The sequence below is a fragment of the Meleagris gallopavo genome, chromosome 1, assembly GCF_905368555.1.
Source record: "Meleagris gallopavo chromosome 1, MGAL_WU_HG_1.1, whole genome shotgun sequence".
In the NCBI taxonomy this organism is placed as follows: Eukaryota; Metazoa; Chordata; class Aves; order Galliformes; family Phasianidae; genus Meleagris; species Meleagris gallopavo.
The window spans coordinates 162,493,931-162,508,646 of record NC_139404.1 but is presented as its reverse complement, the minus strand read 5'-3'; the positions used below and the strand labels follow the sequence as shown (position 1 = coordinate 162,508,646).

Genomic DNA, 14,716 nt, shown 5'->3' with positions numbered 1-14,716 from the left:
TGCATCTAAAACACTTATAATTTTTGTTTCCAATGTGAAAAACTATTTGTTCTACTTGTTAAGTGGATATCAACTATAACAAGCATTTTTGCAGTTCAGTCAGAAAGCATACATCTTTTCAAAAGGGATGGTTGTTGTATCTATTATGGTAGTCATGACAGTGACAGAAAAAAGAACTTGTGATTCTGGAAGGCAGACAGTCTGAAAAATGTCCCAAAAGCTCTAATCTCAGAACAAAAAATACCTGAATCAGGAAAGTCTGTCCTCAGTCCTTTTTGATCCTACAATATATTGATATTGATTATTTGAATCACTTAAGCTTCAAAAACTTCTGATGGAAATGTATAAAAAATAGTTATAAAAATTCTTAGCAGTTTTTAGAAATCTCAGCTGGAGTTATACTTCCACATCTGACTACATAACCACAGATGCTTTAGACTCTGTGAAGTTCCCTGTCATCAGCTGGGATTTGATGTGGAGCACAGATTCATGTCCTTGGGGCTGTTCATAGTGGCTATGGCAGATGCATCATAACCAAAGTCAAAATTTTTTTTCTTCCATGCCTCCTATTTCTTTTTCTCCCTCCCCCTCCATTATTTTTTTTTCCCCTTTTTATTTTGTTCCCCCTCCTCCCCCCACCTTGCCATAAATGGAAAAGGTTGAAGTGACTGCTAATTTCATTTATATTCATGTTTATTTTGTCATCTAAATCAACTCATATCAAACCCAATATATTAAAAGCACTTAAGATATTCACCTGCAAAACTATTTAAATACTGTGTGACGTGATGCATCTGGAGCTCATATTGTTGGCATATATAAAATATGTTGCGCAAATTAGTATTCTTGAGCTATTAGTAGCATATCTCTATGTTACACCTAATAGCATACTTCTGCCTTGCTTTAAACATAGTTAATTATTATTTTCCTTTAAAACTGAAATAAAGATAAAAATTGCCTCAATGTCCTTTCAGTTTTTGCTAGTAAAAACTAAGATGGTAAATATGGACAGATCCAAGTCTCTGATAAAAATGCACATTTTTCCAACACGGTTAATCTGTGACTGTTATTTTCTGAAGGCATGGAGCTGTTCCAGTACAGGGAAGAAGGTTTTGCACTGTAACACCTAGATGAGACTCGTGGCCCATTTCTATCAGCTTGTCCTCAGTAGACATGCACACATGCACATAGCAAGACAAGCATAAAATATTTTTAATAGTTTACACTTCACTTGCTTTTTAATTTTGGTACAATTGTTTCATTTGTTTTTACATGATATTTCTCATTTGAAATTATGTAGTAGATTTTTGTTTTTGAAAACTTAGTTCAACACAGTGTTTGTATATGTCCATTCCTTACAGATTTGTAACATTTTCAGTCAGCAGGATGTCTGTCTGTCTGCAACATGAATGGCCAAACATTTATTGTAAAGAATGGAATGCACTGTATTGCTGGAATTGCATAAAAAAAAGGTCTTTAGTGATAGGAAAAAAGTCTCTGAGACCTTGGATGTCAGTTCTAGGAGAGATGAATTTATAGGCCAGACAATCTCTCTAGCAGAATTGACAACTGAGGTCCCAGAGGCTTTCTCCATAACACTGAGGATTTTCATTTTTTTTTCATACAGTGCCAACAATATAGTGTTTGGTGCATGCAGTATTTTGAGCGGTTTCACACTCACAGCACTATCTGCAAACATGGACTTAGAAAATCTCCCCTCCATCTGATATTATAGAATAACTTATTTTCTTAGCAGTAATTTGCTTAAGAAAGCAGGAAACAGCTCTTTGCAATGATGGGTAAAAGAGATCGAATTTCAAAATCAAATGGTCATAATTGCTTTTTATTGAAACTTCAATGTGTTCAAAATTGGCAAATGAGCCAAATGAATCTTCATTCATCTAAATTAGACTTTTTTCCTTTTTTTTTTTTTTTCCCTTTTTGTTTTTCAGTACATCACTCACATCTCCTTTCCATTTCAATTATTACAGTAGCTCTCATCATTAATTACATCTCTGGGAGAAACTGTCCAAGCCTGCATCTTTTCCTTTGGAAAATACTCTGCATTGATGAGCTCTATTTCTTAAACAAGTCAATATGCATCTACAGAAGTTTGCCATCGATTTAAAAGGAAATTTCACTTGACTTCAATGATAGACAATGATTTTACTACCTCGGACCAACTGATTTTTTTTTTTTTTTTTCACTCAAAAAAGAGGGACAACACATCAAGCTCTTTTATTTTCCCTGCAAATAAATTATGCATTTTTACTATGCTACATACTATTGACTGCAGAAGTAGATCACTTAAAGATTTTTATTATTAGACAACTAGATTCTGGACACATTTGGAGATGGAAAGATAAAACTTTGTTTCATGTTGAAATTCTCAGTTGGCCAATGGAGACAAATACACATCTCATATTTTTCAGATTAAGAACTGCAAACAACAACAATAAAAAAGATTTCTCTTGTCCCTGATTTGCCATTTTTCATAAGGGTAATGGTGTTTTTAATGGTATTTTGGTGAGGAATAAATAATAAAAATACCTACCTCACCTTTGAAGGAAATTATTAACTAGTAAAAGGCTGAATACAATAATGTTAATATAGAAATATATACTCCAGAGCTTACTCTTTTTCCAGAGCTTCCTTATTTTTCCTTAGATATTTCTGCCAGGTTGGAATATTTTGTTTAGAGTAAATTTTGTATAAAACGGGCACGTAATCCAGTGTTCGTGCTGAATACAGAGACTTCAAAACTTCATATATGGATACATAACCATATACTGTTAAAATATATGAAATTATTCTATTCATTATCATTGTTCTGTTTCAGTGCAAACGCTTATGTTAATCAGTCACTTCAGAGCAGTTGCCAAATGAGTGCAAAGTATTTTCAGATCATCAAAAAACAGTGCTGTAAGTGATAGTCAAATTTGTATTTCTCTTTGAAACGTAACTAAAAATTTGTTCCAGAAGTAGAGCCATATTTTGCAAGACTGAAAATAATATACATATATATATTTAAAATTTTGTAATGTCTTTCTGTTGGTGCTATTTTATATCTACCTCCTTAAACATGAGTAATCAATTGGTCATAATGTTTGCAGTTTATTAATATTTAATAAAGTATTAATAAAGTTAAAGTGTTCAGTGAAAAAAAAAATCTTAATGATGGTTTGCTTTCTAGAAGCTGAAAACTGATCATGGCTGTCTATAAGTGTGATAGATGACATTTAGCGTAAAACTTCCTTTGTATACGTAACATTGCTGGAATATCAATATAGTTTGAGTTCAGATGCTAAACTCATCCTTCACATAATGCTTTAGAAATTGCTTAAACCGTGATCAGATTTTGGCCATGGTGGCTATAGAGGCAGTTGTTTTTTGATCTAATATCCTCCCATTACTTGGAAGCTCACAGTATTTAGTGTGTCTTTAGCGTGACATAGGATAGAAAGCACTCTTACCCAGCTCATTATTTTCTCTCTTCTACTGAAGTAGCTGTATTAACTTCAAAAAAGAGAAACCAGGCAGAAACTATACCTATGTTAGTTGTGCTATTTCTGTAAAACGTATCATATAACAATGCACAGCTGGCCAAACTGTGATACACAGTCTCAACTTAATGTAGTGCTTTGCTCTTTACGTTCCTCCCCCTACTTCCTATTTAGGTGACAATCACCAGATTTAGATACGAAAGATATTTTACTGACAGCAATACCCGTTTTTTTAGGAGGCTCCATGAGTAATTGTGTGGGCAGCATTCAAATTGCCTGTGGGTCATTTTTGTGATTAGACTGCTGATAAGAAATCTTAGCCACCTTCTCCCCCTGCATGTCATTTGCTCTTAATTCACTTTGATTCATGGAATGTATATATATGTTTTTAACTAAAAATGAATAAAAATCAGCTCCTGTAAACCTAGTTACTGGAAGCATGTCAGAAACAGTTCCTTAGTAAGACAGTACAGGAATATTTGTGTGTAAGGATAAAAATGTGTGGGTTTGATGATGTTTAATATATTCCCCACTTTTGTTTTTTCTACTCCTGCCTTTATTTTGGTGTGTAAAGAAAGAGTAAGGCATATATTTATTTTAAATGAATAGGATTAAAATTATTTCCTTTTTGAAAACGTCTTACATTATGGTGTAAAAACTGTAATATGAAAAGGTCACAATCCTATATATGGAATTACTGAAATGTTAGTGGATAAAGTTCATTTCTCATCCCCAAAGTCTTCATTTGTTGCTTTCAAAAATAATATTTGTATTTCCATTCTGATGGAAAAACCTTGTCTCTTTCAGTAAAACAGAGATAGAAAACCAGATAATTGCTATGCACTTGTACCCAACAAAGACAAACAACAATAAAATACAATATTTTTGAACCACAGCTATAATTACTTGTGAGAAATATTGTCAGAAGCAGGATGCAGGTTGAATTCTGTATTTGTTTTTGATGCTGTCAGTTTTCAGGGCAGAACACAGTACTGTTTATAAAAAAGGAGAGACCTCTGCCTGGAGCTCATAGAGGTTTCAAGTGAGCTTAGTAGCTCTTTATGTGTGATTTATAAACTGAAAACCTCTTTAAAAGACCATGCCTATGTCAGCGCTACTTTCTATGGTGTCTCATAGGACCAGAGGGAATGGTTTCCAGCTACAGCAGGGGAGATTCAAGCTGGACATCAGGAAGTATTATTTTTCAGAAGGGGTGGTCAGGCACTGGAATGGACTGCCCTGGGAGGTGGTAGAGTCACCGACCCTGGGGGTGTTCAAGGAAAGACTGGGTGTTGTGTTGAAGGATATCGTTTAGTGGGAGCTATTGGTAATAGGTGAACGGTTGGACTGGATGATGTTTTAGGTCTTTTCCAACCTTGGTGATTCTATGATTCTATGATTCATGGTGCTGCTACAGAATGTTCTGCTTCACACTTCATTGGCAACTGCTCTTTACATACCTTTTGAGTGAATGGATTGGAAGGTGCGGATTGTGGAAGCAATGTCTCTCTCACTGTAAGTTAGTATTAGGTTCACGGACACCTGAGGAACCTGAATGTACATAAGTCTATGTTTCCTGATGAGAGACATCCCAGAGTTCTGAGAGAATCAGTTGATGTAGTCTCCAAGCCACTCTAGATGATGCTTGAAAAGCCAGGTAAAGTCCCTGGTTATTGGAAGAAAAGGCAATGACACACCCATTTTTTAGAAGAGTAGAAAGGATGTCCCAGGAAACCACTGATTTATCAGCCTCACCTTTGCTGGGAAAAAGCATGGAACAGATACTCCTGAAAACTGTACTAAGGCACATGGAAGACAGGGAGATGACAGGAGACGATGAGCATGGCTTCACCAAGTGCAAGTCCTGCCTGACCAACCTAGTGGCCTTCTATGATGGCATAACTGCATCAATGGATAAGGGAAGAACAGCTGGTTGTAGAAACCCCCATTTTCAATCCAAGCGGGGGGGATGAAGGGATTGAGCACAGACCTGTCAAAAACAACTTGCCAATACTGGTGGATGGCAAGTTGAACATGAGCTAGCAATGTGTCCTTGCAGCCCGGAATAGAATCAATAAACTCTCATGATCCATGAACTCTTTTACTGTGTGGGTGATGGAGTACTGGTACAGGCTGCGCAGAGGTATTGTGGAGTCTCCTCCTTGGAGATCTTCAAAAGACACTTGGACAAGCTCCTGGGCACCCTGAGCAGGGGAGATAGAACAAGATAAAATCATAAGGATCCATAATAGAATAATAGAATCATATAATGGTTTAGATTGTAAGGGAACTTAAAGATCATCTCATTCTAACCCTCTGCCACGGGCAGGGTTGCCAGGCTCTCCAGGGCCCCATTTAACCTTGATCTTGAACGCCACCATGGATGGGACATCCACAACTTCTGTGAGCAATTTGTTCTAGTGCTCCACTTAATCTCTAAGTTGAATTTCCCCTCTTTTAAAGCCATTCTCCCTTGTCTACCTCCCTACTAATAAGTTTCCTTCGTGTACTGGATAGCTGCAATGAGGTCTCCTTGGAGTCTTTTCTTTTTTAAGATAAACAAGCCTAGATCCCTCTGTTTTTCTTCATAGGAAAGGTGCTCCAGCTCTTAGGTAATTTTCATGTGCCTCCTCTGGATGCACCCCAGCAGTTTGTGCTGGGGGTCCCAGGCCTGGACAGACTCATCAGCAAACTTACTGAGGGTACACTCAGTTCTGCTGTCTATGTTGTTGGTAAAAACTCTGAAGAGCACTGGTTCCAAGATGGGGACCAGTTTCCTCCTGAAGACATTCAAGGTCAGTCTGGACCTGGCTCTGAGCAACCTGATCTAGCTACAGATGTCCCTGTTCATTTCAGGAGAGATGGACTAGACAACCTTTAATATCCCTTCCAACTCAAAGGATTCTATGATTCTGTGATTCCTAACGTACACCTCAAGGTCCAGAAGTATGGAAGTCAGTGTGAAGGTGTGATAAGGACACTATAGTTCCTGATTTATTGAGAAGTAAACTAAATGGAATCTGTATATACCCACATTCTGCTATCACTTATGAAAGATGTAAAAAAGAAATATATAGTTCAGAAGGCACAAGCTGTATAGCCTTGAATCATACACAACATCCACAACTTGAGTGGAAGTTTTGCCACCAGCTCACACAAGCTGAACTTCACTTATAATATATATATATATATGTATATATATACACTTATGTATTTTATATATATATATATGTATATATATACACTTATGTATTTTATATATATATATTATATCCTAAGTTACGGAAGTACCTAGGAATATATAAGTTTTTTTTGTTGTTGTTGATGGTTGGTTGTTTTTTTTTTTTTTTTTTTTCCCAGTTTTTCTCCTTCAGATTTAACATTCTTTCCACACTTTCCTAGATGATCAGACTGTAGTATCTCCAAATGACACTGCTTTTTGTGGACATAATACATTCTCTTGCTTCCTGTTCTAACTAGGAAGCCTGGGAAAACAGTTGTTCCAGGTTTTCGCCATCAGCTCAGATGCCCTTCACAATTTTAAAACTCTGCTAGTAAACTGAATTCTAATTTATCTCCAACTGCCCTTATCCTGTACACTGGAAACGTCATCAAACTCGTGGCTTTTCTTCAGTGATCCCTTAAAGGTATTTCCTCAAATTTTTTTTTTTTTTTGGTGTCTCCTAAACTCCTTTCACTCTACAACTGAGTTCCTACTTTCCAAACAACCCAGAAAATCTTTCTGCTTCATATTGGTTTGTACTCTGTGCATTATTCTAAAAGATAGATTAACTTCCTTCTGCAAGTGATACTTTTTTGTTATGTGATACTTGATTGTTCACATCAAAGTCGAGAATGAAGTCAGACTTACATCTGACAAATGGATGATTAGACATAGTTTAGATTAGAACCCCTAAAGATCCAGTTTGTGAAATTTCTTCTGTGATAAATATATTTATGCAACAAGTAAATTAAAATCTGAAGTGTTTTTTGTTCCAGTTGCTTTGTAATAGCAATTGAATTAAATCAGTAAGCAGCACTGAAAGCGTGATCATTTTAAGTGACTGTTCTGCAGTTAATCCTGATAGAAGATTGCTGCATACTTGCTGACTGGTGTTTGAATCTTCAATAATGAGATTATTTTTGTATTGTTTCAGGACTTAAATATTTTATTCATAGGAAATCTGCAATCTGGCAACTGCTAAGGACAGGAGAAACCATTCTCTTTAACATTATTATTAATAATTTTGATGAGAGGTTTGGGTACATCCTCAGTAAGTTTGCAGACAACACCAAGTTGGGAGGGAGTGTTCATCTGCCTGAAAGGAAAAAGGCACTACAGAGGGACCTGTACAAACTGGATCAATGGGATCCTGCATTTTGGTCACAACAATCCCAGGCAACCCTACAGACTTGGGGAGGAGTGGCCAAAGCTGCCTGATGGAAAGGGACCTTGGTGTACTGATGGACAGTCAGCTGAATATGAGCCAGCAGTGTGCCCAGGTGGCCAAGAAGGCCAATGGCATCCTGGTTTGTATCATGAATGATGTGGTGAGCAGGACTAGGGAAGTAACCCTTCCCCTGTATTTGGCATTGGTGAGTCCTCACCTTGAGTACTCAAGTTTTGGGCACCTCAATAAAAAGGACATTGAGGTGCTGGAGCAGGTCCACAGAAGTACTACAAGGCTTGTGAAGGACTTGAAGAATATGCCCTACTAGGGGAGACTGAAGGAACTGGGGCTGTTTAGTCTGGGGAAAAGGAGGCTGAGGGGAGACCTCATTGCTCTCTTCCAGTACCTGAAAAGTTGCTTACAGCGAGAGCCAGGTTGGTCTCTTCTCACTAGTGACAGGTGACAGGACGAGGCGAAATAGCCTGAAGTAGTGCAGAGTATGTTTAGTTTGGATATCAGGAAAAACTTCTGTACTGAAAGGGTTGTTAAGCACTGGAATAGGCTCCCTAGTGAGGTGGCTGAGTCACCATCCCTGGATGTGTTAAAAAATCATTTGGATGTGGTGCTCAGGAACATGATTTAGTGGAGGGTTGTTGGAGTTAGGGTTGTATGGTTAGGTTGCAGTTGGACTCTATGATCTTTAAGGTTTTTTTCAACCTGAGCAATTCTATGATTCTATGATTGTTTTATAACATTTACATTTAGTGTTTAAAGAACAAGGGATAACATATGCTAAGGGATCCGGTACTTCAAAATATAGCATGAGGGAGAAAAGATTATAGGAAGATAAGAATGATAAAGAGTACTAAAGTAAAGGGAATCCCATGAATATTCAATCTATAACTCTTGTCACTACTGATGAACACTAAGAGATCTTGAGTACAGAGCAGTATGGTTTAGGTGAGGCTAAGACTGACTACACATCTCTGCACCCTTCAGATACTAATGTGAAAAAGTGTACATTAAAATTTAAGAGGACATTGTCAAATACATCTCACATTGGCATTCATGCTTGCCTTTAACTTGTATTGCATAGTGGGCATAATTCACAGATCTACAGATCTGAGAATATCATCAAAAAGCATTTAATTTTTTCAAAGTGAGTTTTAATACTTCCTTTAAAATTAATGAGTATCTCCTGACAAGAAAGAGCACTGTTCTACATTAAATGTCCATCTAAAGCCAGACAAAAATGTAAAAAAATATATGGGAATGCCCATTAAACAGAGTGAAGATGACATTATATTGGGCCTGGCTATCTGTGGCAGTTCCTCTGCTAAGGCCCTGCATTTAAAGATAAGTAGAATTACATGGGATCTCTTATTTGTCTATGTTAGAAAATTAAATATCTATAACTGAGCTATACTTTTATTTGCAGAAATATCATTATAACATGCACTGCATCTGTAAAATCATACATTACAGCTATTATTCTGAATAAATTTTTTCTGGGCTAGACAATTATGTTATTTTAAAAACATTGTGCTTCATACATAAAAATAGAGTGTTAGCTATTTAATGAACCATGTGAGAATGCAAAATTTCTGCTTTTCTAATGATAATGCCTTGAAAATATATTTCTGAAAGATGGTAAAAAGACTCCAGAAAATAGGTTAGGGCCTTTGATTGGAATATTCTTAAGAGTAGATACTTCAAAATGTAATTGAGTAGGAAAAAAAATCAAATGGAGGAGAGATAAAGCACATAAAGATCTGACTGTAAAATAACAAGTCTTTTACAGACATTTCTCAATATGAAGGTCTACACATGCCTGCAGTATACTCCAGTATAACAAAGCAAATGGAGGTTTAATTTAACTTTCACACTTCCTGAAAGAAGATGAATTACTTAATCTTTATAAAGACATCTGTTGTAAACAGTTAGTTAACTTCAGTCGTGGTCTTAACATTTCTGTCCTCACTACTGTTTTCACTGAAGATACATCATCTTGTTTCACATACAAGAGTCTGGTGGAGGCAGTAGTTCCACACACATACATGTTTTATATGATCTTTACCTTGGACATCATGTAAGTGTTTTATACAGTTAGCATGTACCAGATATCTCAAAATAAAACCAAGCAAAATAGCACCTGAATGAAAAAAGTAAAAAGTTCTTTTTCTTTTTCACTGTGATAAATGAGTGAAAATGGTGAACAACTCAATATATATTCAGAATGAGTTCACAGTTTAATTTGGAATTTTTGCAATACATATAAAATTTAATCTGGCTCTAAAGCTTTGGTAGAAGTCTTAAATATCATTGTAAAACCTGTTTCTCTTTTATAGTAACAGAAAAAAATTTGAAGCAAAATGTCTCTTAATCCCTCTTTTTTTTTTTCCTTGTAAATACATGAGGTGGTAGAATTTATTATGTAAACACAGGAAAACATACTAAACATTAATTGAACTGAAATAATTGTTTGTGTTCTTCCTTGTTTGGTGTATCTTAAATTGCACATTTTTAATATAGCATGCCTCAAAATAAATAAAAACATGTGTTTTGTAGCCTGAAGATGTTGCACATACCAACTCACTAAGCAAATAAGGAAAAAAGAGAATCCCATAAACTCAGCAAAGAATAAAAATATCACATCAGTTTCACATACATTTTTACATTTTTAACAATTTTTATTCTCTGACATTATTGTCAATATTGTTCTATTGACATAGAAAAGTAGAGTTAACATACCTAATTTATAATATTTGCCAGAATATAAATACTGAGTGAAATGATGGTTCTGGAAAGATTAAGATTTTAAATGTATGAAATTCAGTGAACAATACAATATAACAAATGATTAATCTCTTGTTTTACTATAATCTGCTATACTCTTTTTTTTTTTTTTTTTCATTTCTGACTTTCTAATTTCCTTTGATGGAGTTGTATTTATTTCTGTTCTGCTGTTAAAAGAATGAACTGGGGAAAACTTCCTTTTTTGTCCCTAGAATTGTTCTTCGTTTTGCTTTCAAGCAGCAGTCCAGAGCATAGCTGTTGTGCTTAAAGTACTAGTGGGATCTGTACTGGGGTTTCTCCTATCTAAAAAATTGGTAGGATTGGAAAAGGAGTTTCAAGTGCCCAGTTGTGCCAGCATATGAGGCCATCATATTCTGGAGGACTCCATCAAGAAGGCTAACCTCCCATAAGATCAGATAATTTGTAGAGAAGGAGGTAGCCAGGAAGTAGAGGCTTGGAGTCCTACTGTTCTCAGATTCATAAGTTTAAATTGTGCCATAATATTTTTTATTATCACTATAGTTATTCTGATTTTGCAAATGTACAATAGTAAAGTAGTATTTCCCATCATTTCATATCATCCCATACATATATTTTCATGCTGTCAACAACTGTAGCTACTACTGGATAGATATGTCATACTTACGTATGTCAGTTAGTATATGTTTATGACTCTAGGTGTTGTTCCACTCACCTAGCTGCAATAATTGCAGATGCAGTGGACACAAACTTTTAGAATACAAATCTATTATCCAAAATATTTACCACAAATTTATCAAATTTGTTTTTATCTGACTCACATGTATGAGATCACGTAAATAATACCTCTGTTTCTGATCTAAAATTTGTATAGTTTTTCTACCAGACGTATTCTCATGCCTTTACTTACCCAAATGTTGAAGAACACATCACCCAAAAGTAGGTAACCAAATTCCCACATAGAGTAAGTTGGGCACTGACTCCTTGATTCTGGAGTGAAACATGGATAAAGAATTTTATTTACTCACACAATTGAATATAATTAGCTGAAGAGAAAAGCATACCTCTGATTACACATCCCTTCTTGAAATATCTTTCAGTTCTAACTCAAGTCTTGCATCTAGTGGAGAAACCCAGTCAGTTGCAAAATTGTATCATCTTATAGATGAACAGATGAAGAATGAAGCCACGGCAGTTGAAAAAGTCTTCTTAGTTGATGTTCCTGCTGCTCAGTGAAAAAAAAAATTCAATTGCACAGTGCTGATCAAAATTCAGCAAAGCTCTCTTGATCTTCTTGGCTCCAAGTAATGACTGAACACAAAAAATCAACTCACAGATGTGAATAGGGAACTGGCTCTTTAGAGCCTAAGCAAAGAAATCAGGAGGACAAACAGAAAAGACTTAAACACAACTTCACGCTACATTTAAAATTAATGGTACAAATCAACTATCACAGGAAATTTTCTTGATGGCAGGAAGCCCTCTCAAATATTTCTATTTATATAGTTGTCTTTTAACTCAAGCTTACTCAGGTTCCAATGAATCCTCTAGCTATCCTGCAGAAATTTTAAGAGTATGCTACTCCATGCAGAAATTGTACTTGTAAATTTGGTAAAGAGAACGCTGAAATAAGTTAAATATAAGAACTTTACACATATCTCTACAGATTGATAACCCAACTAGGGAATAGATCCCCCAGTTAGGGAACTGGCACTTCTTGAAAAAAAATTACAACTTTGTCCGACCATTATTATTAACTCTTTCACTTTCCTGAAGCATCATTTACTTGTGAATATATACTGGGGGTCACCTGAGAAACCTAGAATGTCAAGAGGCTGCCCTGGATTTAGCTGCTTTGGTTAATATAAAGCTGGTTACAGACAAATAAATGAATGTGTTATCAGTTAGCATACCAACAATAGTCACAGGTGATGAAGAGAAATGTAAACAAAACAAAACAAAACAAAGAAACCCTAAGTTTTAACCATAAAAGAACTTGAGAAATTATGTGTGATGCATCTTAAAAGAGGAAAAAAAATTAAAAAATAAAAAAAAAACTCATCATGGACTTAAAAAATATTGCAAACCCTTAGTTGTATCAAGAAGGCGTGCTACTCACTGGAGTGGCAGAGAACTTGAGGAAATACTTGATGATGTCTCCAGGGAAAGAGAAGCTCTTGACAGACTGTACACTACATGAAAGAACTGGAAGTACTCAACTATCTTATATTTCATGCCTCTGGGAAAGGGTTTCTCAACCTCAGAAAGAGGATAGAAGAAAGCCTAGTTAGGGTCATTGCTTTTGTTGTCATAGACTGAGTAAAATGACAAATAGTGTATAAAAATCCACTTATCATTATAGGTTAAAAAAAAGGAAAATAAACTAAAATATATTTTGTTTGTTTTGTGTAGAATATCAAAAAATGGTATATACTTATCTAGTTTCTCATATATAAATATGTAAATATATATATGAGGAGCATATGAGGAACATTTTTATACTACCTTTAAGGACAGAAATTAAAAAAAGTGTAAAGGCCAACTATCCTCCTTCCAGAAACAAGAAGCAAATGCATGTGAATGCCTTAATACCTTCCCTTCCCCTCCTACTCCCTCAGCCGTCACACACATGAAAGCCTTGCCATTTGAACCCAATTTATATATATTTGTGTTTGTACTGTAAGGGTGGGGGCAATGTATATGCACACTGAGACATACTGATTCTTGTAGAACTGGCTGAATGAATGATGAGTAATTTAAATCCTTGAGAGCCTGATCAGGCATATATATTACACAGCTTTGAAAATTTAGGAAACGTATTAACGTTTATGAAAGCACAAAATAGTTCCTGAAAGTCCATTTTCAGAAGGCTGTGCATAGTACTGTATTACTAGAGATAAGAATAATATGGAAAAAGAAAACAAATCATCCATGCCTCACCTCAACTTGAGGATAGAATTACATAGTTGGAATAAACCACATTTTTGTGAGCGCTTATCTCCCAGTTATATATTTTATGAATGTAGATTTGAACACTAATTCCCATAGCAGAAAATTCCCATAATAACATAAAAAATCATCAGAGCCTTTAGATACAAAGCAGAAGGTATAATATTCTGATAAATAAATAGCTTAAATAAAGTGAATGGAAAATGATAAAACTGAGTCAAGGGAACTTAAAATGATTTATAGCAGCTTAAGGTCTTGATCCTAGAGTTGAAGCATTCTCAGTTAGATTTAACTATATTTTTCTCAGGTGGTATTCAAACTGTTTTTCCTCACAATCTCTCAGGTGGAACATGTCACCTCCAACAACAATTCTGCAGGCATTTTCACCTGAAGATGGCCTTTGTGAAGATATATATTTGTATCTGGCAAGCAATGCCATTTCCTTTCAGAAACATTCTAAGCTTTTCCTTAAATGTCAAAAGAAGCGCACAAAACCAAATTGTTGCCAAACCCAGACTGTCTGTGTGAATGTCACAATGAAGTATGCTACATACATACTGTATGTGTATTTTTTATGCATGTCAAATTCTGTCAGGTTCACCTTAAAGAAATGCTGTATTTTAGAAGCAGTTACCTGTGGCCTATAGTAAAATAATATTTATGCTCTGCATGGGTCAGTAGTTACAAGAGTTTACCACTATCAGGGTAAATAAATGTACTTTGCACATCACTGTTTCCTAGGTTTTAACTCATTCTAGGGTTTGCTATCATAAAATGACCTTATTAATAATTTTTCAGTCACATTTATCAAATCAGCTATTTACCTTAATTCTATATATGGTTCGTATGTGACTTTATTACTTAATATTTTTTTTTTATGTACCTTTCATATGACAGAAAAATTTACTGTTTATTTTCATTAATCCATAGCTGAATGCAAGAACATCTTAAGTAGAGAAGGTCCAATAAACCTCAGTCCTGAGGATGTACAAACAGTACAAAGTTGATCGCCTGTTACTAGTATTGGTATTACCATCTTACAGGATAACATTTCTTCACAATCAGGGCATCAGAAGCACAGAGTGCAGATAGTCAGAT

General features: G+C 35.4%; 1 long non-coding RNA gene across 1 annotated transcript in view; it reads right to left on the bottom strand.

The window, feature by feature from the left end:
- Positions 1-614: 614 nt before the first annotated feature.
- LOC146545760 (uncharacterized) overlaps positions 615-14,716 on the bottom strand; it is an 85,269-nt gene continuing 71,167 nt past the window's right edge. Inside the window, exons 3-4 of the long non-coding RNA XR_014880977.1 lie at positions 11,580-11,659; positions 615-5,707 (exon numbers count right to left, since the gene is read on the bottom strand). This is a non-coding gene — a long non-coding RNA (uncharacterized LOC146545760). The remainder of the gene's footprint in view (positions 5,708-11,579; positions 11,660-14,716) is intronic.